The sequence below is a fragment of the Pseudopodoces humilis genome, chromosome 2 (assembly GCF_049639895.1).
Source record: "Pseudopodoces humilis isolate 2021_Gansu_Grassland_sample_001 chromosome 2, ASM4963989v1, whole genome shotgun sequence".
Lineage (NCBI taxonomy): Eukaryota > Metazoa > Chordata > Aves > Passeriformes > Paridae > Pseudopodoces > Pseudopodoces humilis.
This window is the reverse complement of record NC_142201.1, coordinates 79,453,471-79,475,063: the sequence shown is the minus strand read 5'-3', so window position 1 is coordinate 79,475,063 and position 21,593 is coordinate 79,453,471.

The following is a 21,593-nucleotide window of genomic DNA, read 5'->3' as shown; positions in this document are numbered from 1 at the left end:
CAGCATACTTCCCTCAACCATAAAACCAGACTAAGTATATAGGTAGCAAGAAAAGGGAGCTAACAGGAAGGTATGGGATGATATACAGCAAAGCACAGATGATATAACTTCTGAGTGCTCAAGCAACACTGGCTGTGACTCCCTTCCACCCACTTCTCAGCAGGATAAGGTTAGTCAGTCTGCCAGAGCCTGTGTTAATGAGTCCTAATTTCCACCCCCTGCGGCTCATTTAAGAATTTGCACAGCTTGCAGGATATGAAGCGTCATATGCCTCGTGTAGAGGATGAGGATAGTTAATTTCATAAATCAGAGGGAAGTTTTGAAACTTGTCAAATGTCTACTATTCCTGAAATAGAACTATTTTGAAAACCCAACGGATAACTCAAACAAAACAAAACAAACAAACAAAATAAACAAAAAAACCCCCACCACAAGACATTTAAAACAGAGACATTTCTTTTGTAAAGGACAGCAGTAAGAACACTTAAAGCCTTTATTCAGTCCTCAGGCATGGCTGAGGGAGTACAATGGTCTTGAAATGTTACCATATAAAATGAGCAGAAGGCAAGTGAAGTTTCTTTTTACCCTAATTTGTGACCAGCACCTAGCCCTGGAGGCCTTCATTCAGCCTAAATTCCACATAAGCCTTGGTATATCTTTGTTGGCTCTGGGCTTTCAGAGGCAGGCAGCCAATGGGAAATACCAGGCTCAGAGATTTAAGTGGAATTCAGGCTGGGGGAAAGTTGGCTGAAGTATGATTTTCATAGATTTGTTTTTCCTTGATGTTAAGATAACTTTAAAAATATGTCTGCTTGCACTGTAGAGTAGTGTTTCTCAAGTTTTCTCCATGGGAAACCCAAAAATACTTTCATTGCTTTTAATTTATTAAAAAAGTCAGGCAACACCAGTTATAATAATGACAAAGCCTTGTGATTTATTCAAGTGTGTTTTGAAAAGATGCCTTCAAGTAACAGGAAAGAAGGACTAATTTTTTTTTTTAAATTGTTTCTAACAACACTCCAATGTGTAATAGAAATTGCAAGGGCATTTTTATGAATTTACAACCAGACTGATGATAAACTCTTATCTACAACAAATAATTAATAGCCATTTGAAGTGGACACAACAAGAAGTCTTGGCTCTGGGAGTCTACTGAATGCTGTCTCAGCTTGTCCAGTGTATTGTAATTTTGAACACTTAAAAATTTTCTCTCTCCAGTACCACCCTAATTCCACTGCCTCTGAAATTTAATGGCAAGTACAACTGTTAATATGCAGATGACATCTCAACTGAAAATTTAGTAAAGTCAAAACCCAAAAAACGTTGAAAATGTTTTCTGCAGTCACTGAATTATTCAGAAAATGGGGGAAAAATGAAGTAAAACCCCACAATCCAAAATTCTTTCTGTAAAGTGATTTTTCTGTTAGTGATTCCATATAAGGTAACATCAACTAGAAATACCTCAAATTGTTCAGACTCCAAACAGTCCTTTTTTTAGACAATTGAAAATTTTGGGATTGATCCAAAATGCCTTTTGTTTTTTGTCATCGATCAGCAAAAAAAAAATCATTATTCACCCTGCTATGTTCTCAGGACGATGGGATAGCAAGGCCAGTTCACCACAAATTCTAATGAATACAAAATATACTGCTTAAAAATGGTAAAATATGATTAATTAACAATATTGTTAAAATGTAAGGATCCAGACAAAATTAGCTCTAGATCTTGGACCAGTCTGGGAACACTGAACAATGCCTGAGGACTGGAATTCCAAAAATCACTTTAAAAGCTTTCAGGCTGTTCTCTCAGTTAGAAAACTTGTTTGAGAAGAGAATGATGTAGAGGGAAAAACAATAAAGGTCACATTTCTCTGAAGACTTACACAGTGTGTTTAACAATAACTGGGTCTCCAAGGATGTCAATCTTTAATTTCAGGATATCAAATCAGTACAGTAAAAGTGAAAATGTAGAAAATAGTTTAGCCAGAAATGGAATTATTTCAGAAGTCAAAAGGGATAATTTCATGTTAGTATTTTTCTGTCTGCTGGAATTACCCATATTGAAACAATTGGTAAAGTACTTATAAAGAGTTATGTGGGTACTCAGAGTAACACTCTTTTACAAGGAATCTGTAGATGGGTGGATGCCCACAGCACATCTGGGGAAAGCTTGCTTGGCTGATGTGTCACCACAAGCCACTAAGATAAAACACAGATGCTGAAGCTCCAGAATGGAGTACTAACTCTCCCAGGAGAGATTTGATCATGGTTTGGTAGGAACATGCTCTATCTCCAATGGAACAACATATAAACCTTTTTTTAGTTTTTATTTTTGTATAAAAGCTATAACTCTAAATACTGATGAAGGAATAACATAAGGGAGACCACATGCGAGCAACTGGAGGAGTTCAGCATTGTGAGAAATTTGAAAGTCTCTTTGTCACTGCCATGTGAATCTCAGTATGGATCATGGATGACTCTGGATTTTACACCAGACTATTTTTAATTCATAATATGGCCATCTTCCTGCATTTTGCTTGATTTAGAAAAATCTTTTTGGTCATTCACTTTTCCACTGTGGATATAACAATCTTTATAGTATACGGTACAATAAGAGGTAGGTGAACAGGAAGATGGGGAGAAAAATTGTGCCAAGGCAACACATTTTTGGACAGTACTTACTATCCACAAATGAACACTTCTCAGTAGTCATTCCTACCAGTATCTCTTTGCAAGTGACTCACAATCAATCTCAAATGGATGCTTGAAGTGCTACTACATTGTGGTTTGAAGGATTATACCTCCAAGTGGAATCAAGAAGAATTGCTTATCTAATGAATTCTATCATTAGAGGAGGATGATACAGAAGGAAGGTCAATAAAAGGTGCTGTTTGGACACCAGTGAGCCACTCGCAGCACTTCAAAAAGAAGTCCAAAGCTGTGAGGCAAGAGTTAGTCAAGTAAGTTCAGTAACAGCAATTTAGTTTTAATGCTTGGTGTAACACAAAGAGGTGAAAAATCTCAGATAGAAAAAAAGAACTATATTTCTTTTAGGTATGAGAAAATGTTCTAGCAACAGAGACCCTGTCTCTGATGCTAGAGAGAGTCTCCTTAAGCTGCAAGGCAGCATGACATACATCTCAGCTTATTCACATACAAAATTTCTCGAGTAGTTGGCATTTTTCCATCAGTTTGCCATTGAGGGCTATGAATGCTCCCTGTTTTCTGGAGAGTTTTTCAGTAAGATCAATTACTGGGATACAGTCACATTTCAGTTTGACTTCAAACACTCATTTTTAATATGAACTAGCAAACTTGCTGATGAGTAATTTTTGTTCCCAAAGAGGCTTAATTATTTAGCCTCCCCATTCTCTTTGATAGATGCATATTCCTTTTATTGGCTACCATGACAATGAAGAAATTAATGATGGGATGTAACAAAAACTTTCTGTTCCCTCAGGTATATAACTTTTCTCTAAGTTTTCTCTGAAGTAGCTGAAGCAGCAGCAGAAGTCTGCTGAACTATGTAAGCCAATTGTAGAAGTACTATGTTAATAAATACAATTTCATTAAATTCTGGGGAATGTCTGCTAAATTGATGTGGAATTCTCTGTCCCTCTTTTAGATCACTTTAAATCTCTGTTGATCACCTCATTATTCTGTGAGGTTCAAAAAGGCTAAGTTCCAGCTCCTGGACTTGGGTCAAAACAACCCCAGGCAGTGCTACAAGCTGGGGGAAGAATGGCTGGGAAACTATGATGGAAAAGGCCCTGGGGGTGCTAGTCAAGAGTGGATGACCATGATCCAGGGTGTGCCCTGGTGGCCAAGAAGGCCAGTGGCATCCTGGCCTGTATCTGCTATTGTGTGGCCAGTGGGACCCGGACAAGCTGTCGCTGTACTGTGCCATGGTTAAAACAGCTGAGCAAGGCTGAGATGATTCTTCTCATTCAGGATGACCTCCGTTCTCAGAGGTGATCTCCCAGCTCCAGATCCAGCTTTTCTTTGAGCAAAATATTTTGTGTGTGATGCACTGTAAATGTTGTAGAAATGAGACTATCATATTATAATTCAATACAGAGTTTCCTCTCTCCCACGGTGTACAGAGTACTAAGAGATCTTTCATTATAAAATGCATCAATGTCTTCCTCTGGCCAAGTCAGTGGAAAATGAGTCCTGGCCACATTCAAATATTCAATGAAGCAAACAACAACAACAAAAAAAATAGTAACAGCTTGTTAAAGAAAAGTAACAACTTTCAGTTTTTGTCATTCTGGTACTGCATATTAGGTAATTTAAGATTTTTTTTCCCACCAGGATGTCATCCCTTGGTACTCTACTAATCAAATCCCTGAAGAGTCCAAAGTCTACTCTCCTGAAGTCTAGGGCAATCAGCTCTCTGTGTGCCCTCCTCATTGCCCTAAGGATCTCCATGATTTCATAGTCACTGTAGCCCAGACTGCCCTTTAGCTCCTCATTCCCACCCTTGTTGGTGAGAATAAGGTTCAGTGTAGCATGAGGGAACAAGTTGTATCACAGCACCTCTCCTTGTTGGCTCCACTATCATTTGGAAAGGAAGTTATCATCAATGCATTCCAAGAACCTCGTGGATTGCCTGTACCCAGCTGTACTGTACTCCAGCAGATATTGAGGTGGTGGAAGTCCCCCATGAGGAAGCAGGGTTTGTGAATACGAGGCTGCTCCTATCTGTCCACAGAGGGCCTCATCCACTCAGTCTTCCTGGCTGGGTGGCTTCTAGCAGACCTCTGCTATAATGTCACCTGTCCCTGTCCTCCTTTTAATTCTGACCCATAAGCTTTTGATTGATCTGACCTGGAAGATCCTGATAAGCACGGTGTCTGAACCATTTAAAATTATTGGCATCACAGATTTAAGTCCTTTCAGCTTTATTACTGTCCTTTCTATTTCTGAGGAGGACAAGTCATGTTTCATGTCTGGGAAATGTTCTGCTGAGGTTTTAAACCCTAGTCCAACCATCTCAGCATGTTAGGATGAGGCAATAACTTTCTTAGCTTTAGTTTTCATGGTTAAAAGAGGCCAATAGATGAGGCTTTGTAGTCCAGTACAGCTGCAAGAAATAGAGTTTCTTTTCACGTAATACTTCTTGTTGTCAGTATAACTCAAAACACTTAGCAGAGTATCCCACTTTTGTGCAGTGCAACACCATATGTGAATGTGAATACGGCATCTCAGTAAAAGCTGGTAATTATGGTTAGTTTAGCCACATAAATGTCTGGATTATGCTCAGTCCTGAATGCACTAAATTCTAAAGCACATTCAGAGCTCTAAAGCAGCTGAATCTCCCAGTCTGCAAGTAGTCCTTTTGCCTGTTTGAGTTCTGGAGCCACAAATTTCGCTTACCAAAGGATGATACAGGGTGGAATGATAGATGTTGGCTCATACCTAAAAAACTGTCCAAGCAAAGGAATACATAGAAAAGTTAATCTATTTCACCCTGTCACTTTACATGCCAAGAGACTATTGCCAGCCTAGAAATTAAAAAAATCCTTAAACAATCAGTTTTCTCTGCTTAACCCTTTATACATGTGTTTTAAATGATGCACCACTATACAGGAAGTTGCAAACGGAATTTTCCTGAAGGGCTATATCTGTAACAGGAATTTAAAAAAATTAATGATATTCCATATTTCAACCACCCTTTGACTCAGAACTTGACATTCATAGGAGAAGCTGTTTCAGAGTGGTTGATATTATTTCACTAAGAAATCTTGTTTGTCAAAGTGAAAAAAATCAGTTGAGAAGTTGATTTTTAGTATCTTCTTTTGAGAAAAAACTGTTTTGTTCCAAAATTTTTTAATTCAATATTTTAATTTTCTGTTTCAAATTACTTTTTCTCTCAAAGGTGTGATTTACTATGTAATAATATAAATAAAATTTCTAAAGATGAGGTAAAATTAATATTTTGGATATTATAAAAAATAAATGCAATCAATTATACCGATTGGAGGCAGAGCTCGATCTGCTAGGATTACACTTTTTTCATGAATTTTGCTTTCTTTCTGTGTGTTAAAAATCTATCTTCCCACTTCTGCTTATTTGGGGAAGAACTCATATGAACAAACACACAGAGAACATCTTGATAACTGGAATTTTCAAACAGTTTGTACTGCAAGAAATGCTATTCCTGATGTACTAAAAATGCCATCTGATTCCTACTGTGCTGCTTTAGTTTCACAATGTTTCATAACTCAGTTTCTAATATGCTGAGAGTTTACCTAGTAAGGCAAATAAATAATGATGTTTATTAAAAGTGTATCTTTGCCATCAGATCAGATTCTAATGCTGTGCTTAAGGCATACAATCTCTATAGTTTGCAATGAGATACACATTTTTTTACAATCTCCACTGGATTCTTTTAACAAAGGCTCTTGAAGTGTCCTCTGAATCTACAGAAGCCTGGTTTTTCCCTCCAAGATAATAGATGGCTGCAGTGTGCTTGAAATGTTCTACACCTAGACCCACAACACAATGCCACATTTCGCCTTTCACTTCCCTTTTATGAGCTGGCAGGAAAACTGGATTCCCTGTGGAGATGAAAGCTTACTTAAGTGTGCCACACAGTCCTGTGTGGACAGCTCTCCCTATTGTCATCCCTCAACAAAACACCTTCCAGGAGGAAGATACAGTCTAAGTGGCATTCTTCATTTTCTTTAGATGTCACATCAGAATTAAGTTGCATAAAAAACTGTAAAGAAAAAATTCTGGGCTTGGAAGAAATTTTTTCAACTGAGGCAGCCTTTCAGGAATCAGTTCCCTAAAACGAGAGTGGGTAGTATTCCCCAATCTTAGTTTCTTCAGGAAGTTTATTTATGCATTTCTTAAAATGCATGCTGTCAAAAACATATTAGAAAAAAATTACATTAATTAAAGTTGTTGTGTATTCCAACTAGATAAAGAAAAAAAATCTAACCATAAATTCTACAACACACTTAACCTCTAAAAGCAGCAAATATCTTCTGCTCATTTTGGGTTAACAAGATTGCTAGATAGGTGGGTCTAAAGCATAGGGCCCTTTCCTGTTCCCAAATTTCAGTAGTTCCGGCTTCTTTCTAAACTGTGTAACAGCGGAGAGAGAGTTTGATAGAGAAGTGTCAGATCTCCCTCAGATTCCCTGGAGGGACAGGTGCCTGCAGTAGGCACTCTGAAAACAGCTCAGTTCTCCTTTCTTCTACTTCCCTGGTGCTACATCTGTGAGACTGACAGACCAGCTCATGAGGACTGTGGTGGGACAGCTGGAAAACATTGCCATGGGCTGATAATCACAATTCCTCAGGCAAAGATGGTTTGCTGACCTAGTTTATGCTTGTACTGAAGTACATCAAACATGTTCCTACAAACATCTGCCACAGCTCTTGGGGCTGGTGCCCCCACCAGCAGGCGCAGGATAAGGAGATAAGGAGAAATGACCTTATCCTGAAAACGACCAGTGAGAGCTGTCCAGAGTTGACACTGAATTGAGGTAAAAGCACCTTTATGAACCAGGGCCTGGAGGAATATCTGGCTGACTATTTGAATCACACAAAGCGGCAAAAAAATAGGATTCTTGCATCAGCAGTGAAGCCCAGCGTCAGAGATGCCTTTGTGCCTTAACATCAGTAGTGCTCAGGGCCTGGAGTTTGCAGTTTTTTACCCTTTCCCCTAAGGTGCTATAACACTGGTTTTCCAAAATCCCTGTGGCACTTCCCCCTTGTTTCTCCTTCTTTATGTTCAGTGCTGTTGCCCTCACAGCCTTGTGCCTGCCAAACCCTGGTGTTTCTCCTCTCACGGGTTCTCATGGGAAGCAATTGCTGTTAGCATAAGAAATACCTGGCTTCACTTCTTGCCTTGCAGATTTCAGTTTACACAAAAGAGAAACAAGAAAAGCAGCACAGTAGGTAATAGTGAGTTATATATTTGACAAGTACTATCCAGGGCTACATGTGTAGAGTCTCAGCAACCAATGAATGTGCAACATCTGTGCCCAATTGGGCATGCTCCAGCCAGGGCTAATAGTTTCACAGGCAGAAAAACGGACTAGGAATCTTGAGCCATCCCTGATTAAAAGTATTATGATGTTGGGGTAAAAGCATTGTGAAAGTGTCATCATTCTTCTTCTCATCACTCATCTTTGCTGTGACTTCTTGCTGCAGTGAAGAAAGACCTCACTCCAGGACACTCATTCTGGGTATCCATCACTGTTCCTCCTTCCTGGCCACTGGAGAGTTCCCCCTTTCTTGTTCCCTTTTCTCTTCCTTTCTCACAGCCTTTCATGTTCCCTTCTCTCCCTCTTCCTCCTTTTTCCCAAATGTAACTTCCAAAGTTAGATTCGACTCGTGGCATGTGCCTAGCACCCTGCTCACACATCTTCACGCATGAGGATCTGTCTCACCTTCCTGTGTGCTACAAACATCTGCGCAATTAATGGGAACATGTGAACATGATACCAGTGTGTATCAGCTGAGAGTCTATACATTACAGGACACCATGAGCTAGAAGTGTTAGAATGAGGCTATGGAAGATTTTACTATGTCACCATGCAGATTTCCAGTCTGTAAATCAAAGCTATCCTATGAGCACCAAATTCACTCAATGTATGAAGATATACAGGTACACTGCAGTACTAGAACCTTTATAAACTGAATTTTGAAAAGTTTTTATTAAATAAATAATCTTCTTTTACCATACTTTCAGCTATATCTCTTCTGTTAATTCAAAATATTCCCTAGATGCTTTTAAAAATAGCTGAAATTATTAACCTCTAGCTTTTCAAGGGTAAAAAAATCTTTTATTATGAAACCCTTTGCACTTGGTGTTTGATGTGAACTCTGATCAAAACCATTTAAAAATATATTTTAAAGTTTCTGTAAGTCAAGTTTCATTGAGCTCAGGAAACTTGCAACTATTTTAAGATAGGAAGTATGGGAAGCAGCATCAAGAGGCAATGATGTTTTCAACACAAACATTTTTCTGGGTTTTGTGCAGCTTTGGCTGCATTTCCCTTGTTAATGAAGTACCTGTACAATCCTGTTCCAGCTGTAGTGTGCACTGCAATGGTAGATTGCTACTTAGATTTTTACTTCAGATCTTTTACTAGTTATTCACTATGAGAAAACATAGCATGACCAAATTTCTAAATGCAGATTCTTTAGCTTCTCTCACATTTTTGTCGCAACTTCCCTTCCCACACTGGTCTTTACCACCAATTACCACAAGATCAAACTTGTTATTTGTGGAATCTATGAAGCTAGACTTCATTTATATCATAATTTTATTTTTTTTTCTCCAGATGATGAATGAAGAGGTCAGAAATGGGGACAGGCAGGTTCCGATCCTGGTACTTGAGAATTTTATTATTTTTTTGCATTGAGCTAAAAATATTTTAGAGATATAAGTATTGGTGAACTGAAAGTACATCTTAAATTTGAAAATTAAAATTTTTAATGGTTCTTTAACATCTTCCTCTATATTTTCACTAATTGTTTCTACCTCTAGTAGCAGAATCCTAGTGCAGAAAAAATAATTCCCATTTGATGATTCACATTTTAATTTTGTAATTTAATTTTATATTTGCAATTGTAAAATTATTTCTACCTCCATTCTTAAAACTTCTGTTGCTAGTTTGATGCTGAAAAAGTGGGAGACACTTCGGTGAAGTTCTAGAAAAATATCTTCAATACTTTTTATTGGGCTCTTACTTCAATAATAGGCTCTTTCTGGTCCTTTGAAACATATATCCTAAAAGCATATAAAATGGTCAACAGAAAACGGTCAACAGAAAGAAGGCCTTCATTTGCTCTTTTCGTTTTGTGCCTCTTTTGTTTTTTTTTTTCCCCTAGGAAAACTTTGCAACATTTAACAGGCCTATTACATTACAACAGTGGACAGCATGACATATTTCCTTTATCTTAACGAATCCAGAGGTATAGCTGTTACTGCCCCTGGCAGAAAATTGTCTGAGGTAATTGATGCTTTGCAGAAAGTCTGGAAGAAATCTTCTTTGGCAGTTCCAAAGTGAGTCATGTATTCTGTACAACAAACCATTTCTCCATTTGCTTCATGTTTTACGCTCTAAAAGAGCATTTCTGAGTGGTCATAAATGTATTGTGAATTAGTAAAGATGCCATTTACAACAATAAATCAGAAATCTGCACTGGATCTTTTAGGTTTGACCTTTGTTTCCTTATTATTTGTTTCACACTGTTGTGTTTCTTCCAACCTCAAGCAAGCCACAGTGTCAGGGAAAGGTGAGCTGTGTCTCATGTCTGTGCCTATGCTAAGGGTCATCTACATCCACATAGGCAGCTGGAGGCTATTTGGGACATGCTCCATATCCCTAGCTGTAATGAGAGCATGGACCCTCAGTTCACTGGTGACATCTTCATGCAGATGCCTAAATTTAGCTATCTCAAACAGAAATTGCTTTCACCAATTACTTTTTATGGTGCTATGGGGCATCAAGCACCTGACAAGGGTGGACAACAAAATCAATTAAATTGCTTTATTGTTTCATCAGGCTTCTTTTTTTCTCATATCTTGTTTTATACTGAGATTTTAACTTCTGTTAACTAGGAAACACTTTATTTTGTAAATTAACAGTACCAGCACAAAGTCCTTGGCTAGGGTTCCTAAGTGTTATAATAATATAATTTTACTCTCTACTTTCCTAGGCTGTTACAAAGTGCAATGAAGTAGTGTCCTTCAGTCAACTGAAAATAATCAGTAGGAGAGAGGCTTTGGTGCATGGATGAATCCAAACCTTGTGTTGCTCTCATGCTTTTTTGTGCACTGTCATGATTTTTTCAGCAAATTATACTGTAACAGAAATTATAGCAGACATCATTAACTGTAAGTGAATCATAGAAAATATTTTCAGAAAATATTTCTAATCCCATTTTATGGATGAATAGAGTGAAGCAAATATTTAAGGTTTGTTTCTCCATTTATGTTCTGTGTTTGTCCATCTACTGATGAACACTTAATTGACAAAAGTTATATTGAGTGCAGAACCTCAAATAATTAGGGAAGTATAACAGTACAAAATAATTTATTTCACCAAAAATGGAAGAAATTAGTGCTTTTGTGTGTCCCCCTTCAAATCCCTCAGCTCTCAGTGTCCACAAGTGCAGAAACATCTCCCTGTAAAAACTTGAGCAACGGCCCAGAAAATTGATTTGTTTGCACCACAAATCTCTCAGATGGATGAAAGGGATGGAAATTGATGAAACAAAGCAAGAAGACTGACTCAGAAAATATGGTAATAGAGCTAATAAAGTTCAAAGTCAAAGTGCAATTCTTTAAATGTCAGGGAAAAGAGAACAGTATATTAAATGCAGCATGCAAATATAAAGTCTTTTGGTTTCCTGTGATCCATCCCATTGGCACAATACAATAGTTATTTCTTAGACCACATTCTTGTCATGATATTTATAATCAGAAAATGCAGTTCTGAACTAAGAATTAAGACTTGGTTATTCAAAAATCTGCAGGAATCTCAAAAAAAAAGATGATTTTATGTATCTTAAGACATGGAATTTTGCTCTGAAATTACTATACTTAGCCTATACCATGTTTTCAAATTTCAGTAAATTTCAAGTAAAGCATACAAATTATTGTTAAAGAATTGAAATGCTGGAAAATTGAACATATTGATATTTAAGCACATCTTATAATACTTAGTGACAAAAATTTATTGGAATTATTACTGTGAATTTCTCTTCACGTTCCATTATTACAATTTTGTATTATCTTCTCATTCTGTTGATGTAAGAACCTTCAGTCTTATTAATATAGGCAGCTATGGAATTTAAATAGAAAAAAAAAAATTTTACTCCCCCATGGTTAAGCAACCATTCAAGCATGTTAGAAGTCAAATGTCAAAAATATCAAATGATTCTCACTGCTCTTTCATGAGTGATTTCCAAATTTCTTTTTCTATTTCTATTTCTATTTCTATTTCTATTTCTATTTCTATTTCTATTTCTATTTCTATTTCTATTTCTTTATATCTATTTATATCCATGAAATTTGAGAATCAAGTCCACATATGACTTTCCAGGGACAATTTAAATAGCTTTATCTATCCATTTCATATAGAAGAGAACTTATGAAAAGTTAACTTTTTTCTTTTTCACAAATACTGTGACTTCCACTATCTAGAAAGATGCATTGATGCATTAATCCCTCCTAACTACAATTCACAATTGTTATCTGCCTATTTATATTATTTAGTTTCTGGGACACAAAACTCAACCCAGTTCTAGCTAAATTTATAAATAAAAAAAAACTGCAAATAACTTCCAAACATAGACTTCTGCATGAAATTATTATAATTTGTAACTTTGTTCACCCCTGTAATCTTGTATCCTTTTCCCTCTTAGTTTATGAGCTGTGCATCAGAAAGAGAATCCTAAAATTATCCATCTGTAGCAAATGTTGGGTTCCCCCTCTTAAAACTCAGGAAAACAAGAAAAATTCCTATCAAACCAAATTATTCTCCCATTTCATTACGGCCAGTTTAGTCTTCTTATTTTATTTTTGTGTTATAGAAGAAACAAAGCGATTACTATGTCTAAAACTAGCAGTCTGCTGATCCAACTTTTTGCGCCCCAAAATAATTGCTGAGACTAAATTTTTCAAGTTGAATTATAAACTCTCTAAACATGCAGCTCTAGAGATTTCAGATTCTGGTTTAGTCTAATCTCTAGAAAGAATGGAATTTTTGGATATTGGTTCACAGTGGACTTTACTCCAGTATTTAATCCATTGTAAATGCCATACTTCGTGTCATACACTCCACTGCTATATTAGCCCTTAGATGCAACAAGAGGACTTAATTTCCCTCAGATGTGTCAGAGTGAAAACAAAGTCAGCTGTTTAAGGTAGGAGTTAGGGAATGAACATACCAAGACTAAAACAAAATTAGGGATTATTAATCAAAGCTTTTAATAGCTCTGTTTCATGATGTTTTCAAGAACCAATGGGAAATGACCTCCAGGTGTCAGAATCAGCAGTAACAACGTGCTCTGACAATAAGAAAATAACAAAAAAGTCATACAGAGCAGAAATGTTCGAACATTTATGTTATCTTTCATTACTGTGAGCAGCAGACATGCAGATATATGAGTGATGCTAAGGAAGTGTAACTATAGGCTGGTGAACCTGGTCTGAAAATTTGCTTCCAAGTGTGGTTATGTTCAACTTGCATGTTTTACAACACACAGACACAGACTGAACTGCCCCAGGGCATTTCTCCCAGAAATGAGAATGGGTTGGTTCATCCCTTTTCTATGGATTTGTTTATTAGTGATACTGATATGATACTGTCTTTACTCAAATCTGAATTGCTCATCACTAGGACTCAGATATAGCTGTAAAGAGGAACTCAGATGATCAGCATCCTTAATCTACTTAATATACTTAATATACTTAATATACTTAATATACTTAATATACTTAATATACTTAATCTATTGAACCCTCTGGAATAAAAAAATTTGCCCAAACCTTTCATTCTGTTTCATCTTTATACAGCTTGGCAGGACATATTCTCCCTGGACAAGAACAACAGCATCCTCTCCAGACATCTATCAAGGTCTTTTCTGGGGTCTGTACAACATGAAAATATTAATCTGACAAGTTTCTTAATTCAAAGGTGGTTATAAGAAAAACTGTTAAGTGAAATAGGATTTGTCTTTCTGGCCTTTATTTCTATGTTGTAGTTTTCTGAACATGCTGCACCCACTAAGCCAAGTGAATCATATAATTACGATTAGTGCTCCCAATAGCCCTGTCAGAAATGAAGGTTTATATAGACAATCTCTGATAACCATTTATTATTTTTCTCTGGCTCACTTAGCTGTGAATTTTTATGGGAAATATTTAAATAAGTGTTCCACTTGACAGAACTGACTGACTGAAAAAAAACCCAAAACACAAAGGAAGCTCAGAGGGATTTATTAGAACAAAAATTTTAACCATTGTACTGCAAACACATCAGTTTTTATATTCTTGTACAACGTTTTATCTTTAATCAAGATCAGATGGTACAAACTGTAACATAGACAGGACTAGATAGGTAATCTGAGGCAATTATAAAATAATATGGACCTAATAACCATATGAATAAAATAAAAAATTAGAAATCAGTGTTTCCCTCCTTCTGTGGAGTTGAGTTTTGTATCTTTTCCTGTTTCCTTTAGGTTTAAAGGCCTCCAAGGGAGAGATTTGTCCCCTGCATCTATAAAATAATAGCACAGTCAAGCACAACTTCAGTTCCCTTTGGGATGTTTGTGTGCTGGTTAGAAATTTTATATTGATATTTTCCTTTTTTGACATTGGTTTTTTTTATAAAGTTAAGATTTTTATTCCGTTTCCTTTTAGTAGTCTGTAAATGTTATAGCTACAGTTTTAACACTGTTCCTTTTATGATTTTACATTTTATTTGTATTAAAGAAAATATTTTCCAATATGTTGTTTCCATCATGACTTTTAAGGGAAGAGAAGCAATATTTATTTCATTTAACCAAATAAAGTAAACTGAAGATTAAAATTAAGATATTGGAATTCCTCTAGTACAATACATGAAAAAAGGTAATTGGAAAAAATATATCCCTTCTAATTACTAGTAACTTTCTAAGAAAACAATCTTTTTCCTTCAACCCATGCTATGCTATCTTCAACAGAGATATCAGGGAGTTTTCTTTTTCTTTAGTTTGAAAAATTATGATTTTTTTTTCTTATCTTTAAAGCAGATTGAAAAAGAAACCTAATTTAATATGACAAAATATTTCAGAAAGTCTTTAGGTGCTAATCAAAACATTCCTATTTTGATTTTGTTCTCCTAAGACATTTTGAAGTGAAAAATCAAAACATTGCTTTAAAAACACCAAAATTGGACTTTTCAGCACTTCAGAAGTCTATCCTTGCTGGTTTTGATTCTCAAAATAATTTCCCCAACCCACAGACACAAGCACTGCTGAACTGGCACACGATGGTGCCCACAGGAGGGAGCAGTGTGTGCCACAATCGTTTTCGTTAAGTTTCACCTATGGTTTCATTCACATCCAGCAGGATATTTTCTAAGAGCAGATTTAACTCTAAAATCATGTGCAATTCTCTGTGAGGCAAATATTTAAGCTTCCCCTGTTCTGACCTCAGGAATACAAGAATGTGTGCTTCAGTGCTTTGCCGAGTAGAATTCCTCACTAGCACTCAGTTGCAGGGCTGAGGTTGCAAGCTTTTAATAAGGGATACACAAATATGAAACAAAAGAGTGTCAACAATCATCAAAGGCTTGGATTTTTCATTCCATTGCTAACACATGAAAACACATGCATTAGGAAGATCTATATCTGGTTAAGTATTTCAATGGTGAGATGATACTGATTTAGCGCTATCTATCTTCATCAGTTACAGAAGGCCTGAATTGATTTATAATACACTGCATGGATTCTTTTACAAACCATCAGATCTCTGTCAGGGATTTAAAAACTGGGTCAGTTCCAAAAAAAAAAAAAAAGAAAAGAAAGAAAAGAAAGATTAAAAAGAAAAAAAAAAAGAAAAAAAGGATAATGTTTAACAAGTGTTGTATGATTAACAGGTGTTTTCCAGGCAAATTCTTTTGATCAGCTTAGCCATAGGGGGTTTTTTTGGGTGGTTGTTTTTGCTTTTGTTTTTGTTTTTGTTTGTGAAAGGCTTTGCTTATTCTAAAGGGAGGTAAGAGTTCTTTAAAAAAAAAAAAAAAGGAGCATGAACCCACCAAGTAAGACATTATGACACCATTACTCCTTGCTGGCTGTATTCCAAAACCCTTCTCTAAAGAGCCAATCCAGGTCACTTAAACTGATAGGATAGTGGGTTAGATGGACCTTTAAACAAACTTGATATGTTCAGTTTCATATCTTATTGAATAAGTCATAGAAGAGAGATCTGACACGTTTCATTAACAAGTCTGTTGTTTAACCTTATTTTCCTGTTTAAGCCATTTTGAATGTTGGGGTTTCTTTTTTTTTTTTTCTCCCCTTGCTTTTTTAAAATGAAAACCTGTATTTTCCTAGTGTACATATAAAAAGAGGCTGCAACTGCTTGGTAAAGGCTCTCCCAGGGTGTCCTTGCACCTTATCCTGCATCACCAGTGAGACCCACCTGGCTGGTGTGGTTAAACCAACCTGGAAAGTCGATGTTGAAGGGCTTCAGTACACAACAGTACTCATGTAACCACTAACATAAGTCTACAGGGACCAGAGAGACACTACACAAATAAATTAAAATCTCCACCAGACACCATTGCAGGGGAGGGATTAATCTCTTTATGCATTGTTTAGAGCCTAATTCACTCTGCTACTTTTAATTTCAATTCCTTTCTATTCAACTTTTTCAGGAGCACACCATGTCACAAAAATACCTACAGGATCAAAGAACTCACTATACTGAACCCACCAGTCCCTTTCCCAGCTTCTAACCAGAGCTGGCCAGAATCAGAAGATTTAGAGAAGGCTTTAAACAACTTACATTTTAAAAAATGGGAAAATCTGGTTCCCATTTATCACACTCTAATAATACTTGGTTGTTTTAAACCCTGACTAACAAGATTTAGAATAGATTTCTGTTCTGGTTATTCTTGTTCTCCAAGTATATCTCCAAACTATTTTCGAAACTTGTGAAATTCTTTGTCTCAATAGCTTATTTTGACAATGACTGCAAATTCTGTACCCTTGAGGAAAATATATCTTATATTAAATTTGAATTTGCCTTGGATAGTATTTATTTCTTTATCATGTCTCTATTCTTACAAGGTCTTCTTCTTTCAGTGTCTGATTCTTTCCATCAGGAAAGACCACGAAGCTGCAGAACATCTGTAAACAAAGCCAGAGTGGTTTAGGCCAGTAGCTGTCTCTAGTAATGGACAGCACAGAAGGATATAAGAGGTTTCTGCAGCATTTACAAGCCTGTAGAAATCTTCTCATGGCAACCTCTTTTCTGTTTTATTTTGGGTTTTGGTTTGGTGTGGTTGCTTATTTTCTTTTTTTTTTCCCTTAGGATCTTCTTCAATGTATTTGGCCCTTTCATTTTTAACTCATACATATTTTATCACGTACAATATTCTGAGTTTCACAAGTTATGTGAAGTACCCCTTTATTTTGATTTTCCAGACATGCCACCTGCTAGTTACATTTAAATCTCCTTAGATCTTGTATTGGAAAAGACAGTAAATAATGATTCCCTTTTGGCCTGTTCCTTGACTCTCATCATTTTACGGACTCCTGGTGTATCTCCCTCAATGCCAATTAAAGGCTTGTGCTGACCTGTAAGGAAGAAGCCATCATGCCCAGCCATCTAAACACAACCTCCTGACCATTTGAGCTCCCACCCAGGGTGGCACAGAGCCACCTGAAAATCAGGAGAAAACCAGATATATTCGTATGTGCCTACTTTGTGCCAGGTGACTGTGCCAAGGCTCAGGATATATTTACTTCTCCAGAACACTGTGCCCTGCATTCAAAGCTAAATGAAGTATCTTCCACTGGAAGCATAACCCAAAAGCAAGTTCTCTGAGAAATGGACAAGCCCTACAATCAACATTCATGTCATTATTTCTGATGATTTTTTTCCTAGAGAAAGAGAAGAAAAAATTCTATTTCTCTGGGCATTTTTTAAACCCCAAAATGCCTCCAACAAATGGACATGCTTAGGGAAGCTCAACAAATGTCATTGCCATTCTGTAAACATGCAGAGAACCTCACAACCAACAGGAAAGAAAAAATAAGTTTGTTTTTTCATACCCTGGAAAATATAATACAATGAACAACTCTGCTGGACAAAAAAATAAATTGTGCTCCTGGCTGACGAACTAGTCAGCTTTGGCTACCTGTTGCCTCATTTTCCTGTCTGCAGTGTCGTATGCCCTCAAGACTGTCCTTTTCTTCACAGGCTTCTTATACTTTGCATCAGTAATTTTTAAAGTTTGCAGATCTTATGGGTCCCTAAAAGTGGATTGGCAAACCTGATGTGCTGTGTTTAATTCCAATATTTAACCTTTTTCCTCTTCTACTTCATAGTAAAAACATACTGAGGCCAGTATAGCCACTGGGAAGAAAAGGCAAAGAGAATAAAACTAAATATTTTTGTCAGGGCTGAGAAATTATTTTTTTTTTCAATTAAAAAAGAAATTCAATATAAATTTTATTTTGTTAAAAAAATAAAATTATATGTACGATTTAATGTCAATCATTTTATTCTTTCTTTACCTCTAAAAAGGCATTTCAGTCTTTTCAAGCCAAAAAATATTGGTTTGATACCAAAGAATTGGCAGATTTTCTCAAAAGTGTTGAAAGTAGCATTATCATGTTTCCATGACAAAATATATCACTTAATATTAGATACTTTAAAATGTCAAAATTAAATGATTCAGCATTTTAATATCCCTCCCTCTTTATTTCTAAGTTGGAATTATTATGATTACATTCATTTCCACCCACTCTCACTCCAAAACCTTCTTATTGTTAAATTCTCTGTTCCTCAAATTCTTCCTGATTGCTCTGGGTAGAATGGGTTGCTCCAGCCTAACCATCAGCCTCTGTGCTGCACTTGGACGTACTGGTACTTGGAAGGACTCCAATTGCAAATCCATCACAGCAGCAGGGCAGTTTTAGTGCCCTACTGCATGGGACATCAAAACATCAAAAAACCCAAGGAACTCTCTGACCTCAGTAATTTTTCTCAGCTTCAGTTCCCACAGACACCAAAAATCTTGTGTTCTATCACTGCTTTAGTGAATGAGAACTTAGTTTCTTCAGCTGAGAAATCCAATTTAAAACTCATCAGGGAATACCGTTATCCTGTAAACCACAAACACAGGAGAAAGCAAGCATGAAAAAACTGCTCAGCCAGGGACTAAAGTAAGTGGGTTATTCTGCAAGTAATTCATTCACTGATCAATTTTAGTGGGAGTTGTGGCTAAATCAGGACAGAAGGAGAAATACACAATGGGTCTAAACCACCACCATCTGTATAGTAATGTTTCTGAAACAACTACTTCCCAAGTTTTTCCAGCAGCTGGACAAAACCCATATAAAGTAATTTCTCAAGAGATTTGTTCCAGAAATACTGCTTTTAATATGCACCATTTCAGTTACTACTTTCTGACCTTGCATATTTCGGGATCTCAGGCATATCCTATAACATAAAATAAATATTTTCCCCTCTAAAGTTGCTGTCTGTTTTAGATTTTGTGCTTTATTTGAAAAACTGTGCAGTAAGTGATTTTTCTATCCTATTTTAATTTAACAATCTCTGGTTTCTTGGTGCATATCATGTAATACTACTCCTTCCACTTCCTGTGTGTTCAGGTAAATTTTTATTTTTGTCTTTCTTTAAAAAGGTCATTCAAATCTTTTGCATTCCAAGGAGGCCTTATGCCATTCATTAAAAGGGTTATTAAATCTTACGATTTCTCCTTTTCTTTTTCCTTAATGACATTTAAAATTACTGCTGTTTCAATTTCCTTTATTTGTTGCAACAGCTTTATGAGAACTCACTATTCTTTCCAGTAGCTAAGTGGTTTACTTTTTCTTCAACCCTTCCCCTGACTCTTGATGCTACAGAATCAAAATTCTTAAAAGAAATCCCCTTCAATTTTCTTTTTGGAGAGTTAAGCACTTTCCTCTTTCCTTCTTTTTTTTTAATGCAAAGACATGGTACACCTCTGTTTTAGCTCTAATTTCTTAAAGAAAATGATCAGCTTAAATTGGATTTTTCTTATTTTAATATTCTCAATATTTTGTGCTGTCATCTTGAAACAACTCATGGGTTTGATTGTCCTACTTATAGCAATATTTATAGCAATATTTCTCAGTGGAGTACTGTCCAGAGCAACCTCCCCTGCTCTTGAGTGGACTGGCGAACCTCTGCAATGGTCTGAGGCTGAGCCTGGAGGAGTCTGCTGTGGCACCACATGCAGACTGCTCCCTGATTAATCCTTCCCAACCTCTGCAGATGACTAACATATGATCTAATCCAAGCTTTTATCCATCAGATTTTGGTATAAAATTTCATCCAATCATATTACCTTGCCTTGATCTTTTCATCTTGGGCTTGCCACCAAAGAAATTTCTACTTTGGCCATGGACACACCTCTTACTAAAATCCTTTCCCACCTGCCTTTTCTCTGCCACGATAAACTGAAGTTACATTGGTTTGACGAAGCTGTCACAATGCACCATTCCCCGTTTCATATTTAAAACTCTGTCTCTATTTTGCTAACTTGCTGTGCCTATAAGCAAGAAATTTTTGCTTTCTTCAATCTATTCCTCAAGTGCAATCATACTTGGGAACAGTTATCAAATATCTTCACTCACATCCTCCTCGAGAGTTGCTCATGATACCAAATTTGACAGTGATTATGCCTCTAGGACACGGATGCCGGACTCCTACATGTCCCACAATATTTTTTCCCCTTTTATCTTCATGCAGTGTACTGCAGATAGGTGGCATCTCTTAAGAGTGTTGTCATGTCCCAAAAAGCCCCTTTAGGGGTTATCTAGAACAGGAAAAATGTTATCTCAGTGCTGTTTCTCTTTCCTCTTGTTGAATTTCCACTCTATGAGTAATTAATTACTTAATGAAACACAGCTCTTGTTTTTACTTAAGTGTTTATGTAAATTGTATTTTATGAAGAACTATGTATATAAACTCATATATACTCAGAAATTATGTAAAATGTTATGCAAATTGGTCTGCCAGGAAGAGGCAAGCTCATGAACTTGTATGTAGCAAGTACTGGTTCATAACCTGCAGAAGATTGGGACAAGCAGATGTAATTCAGCTGGATATGATATTATTTTTATGAAAGCTGTGTCAAGCCCTGGTTTAGATGACAGGAATTAAGAGGTGAGGCATTTTCCTAATTAAATCAGTAATCAGTAATATGAGGTTGAAGAATTTACACTGAACAAAAATGTGATTGGAGGAGTTGGCATTGTGCTCTTGCAGCCAAGAAGCTCAATAGCATTGTGGGCTTCATTATCACTGAACTATAGATTGGTTTGGGTTGGTGAGGACTTTAAGGATCATCAGTTTCAAATCTCCCTGCTGTGGGAAGAGACGATGCCCTTTAAACCAGGTTGCACAGCATCCCACCCAACCTGTTCTTGAACATTTCCAGGGATGGGTCATCCACAGCTTCTCTCAGCAACCTCTCCTAGTGACTCATTACTCAGTTCTTTAGGTAAAAAATTTCTTAATAAAATCAAATCTAAATGTCTTCTCTTTCAGTTTCAAACCATTCTGCCTTGTCCTATCATTACCTCTCTATATGAAAAGGCACTATCACTCCATTTCATAATTACCCTTTAAGAACTGGAAGATTCAGTGAAGTCTCACTGTAGTCTTTTCTCCATGCCAAACAATCACAACTCTCTCAGCCTGTCTACACAGAAAGGGTTCTCCAGCCCTCCGATCATCTTTTTGTCCTCTTCTGACTTCACTCAAACAGGTCCATGTCCTTATGTTGAGGATTCCAGAACTGAATGCAGTACTCCAGGTGGGTTCTTGTGAGGGCAGAGTAGACAGAGAAAAAGA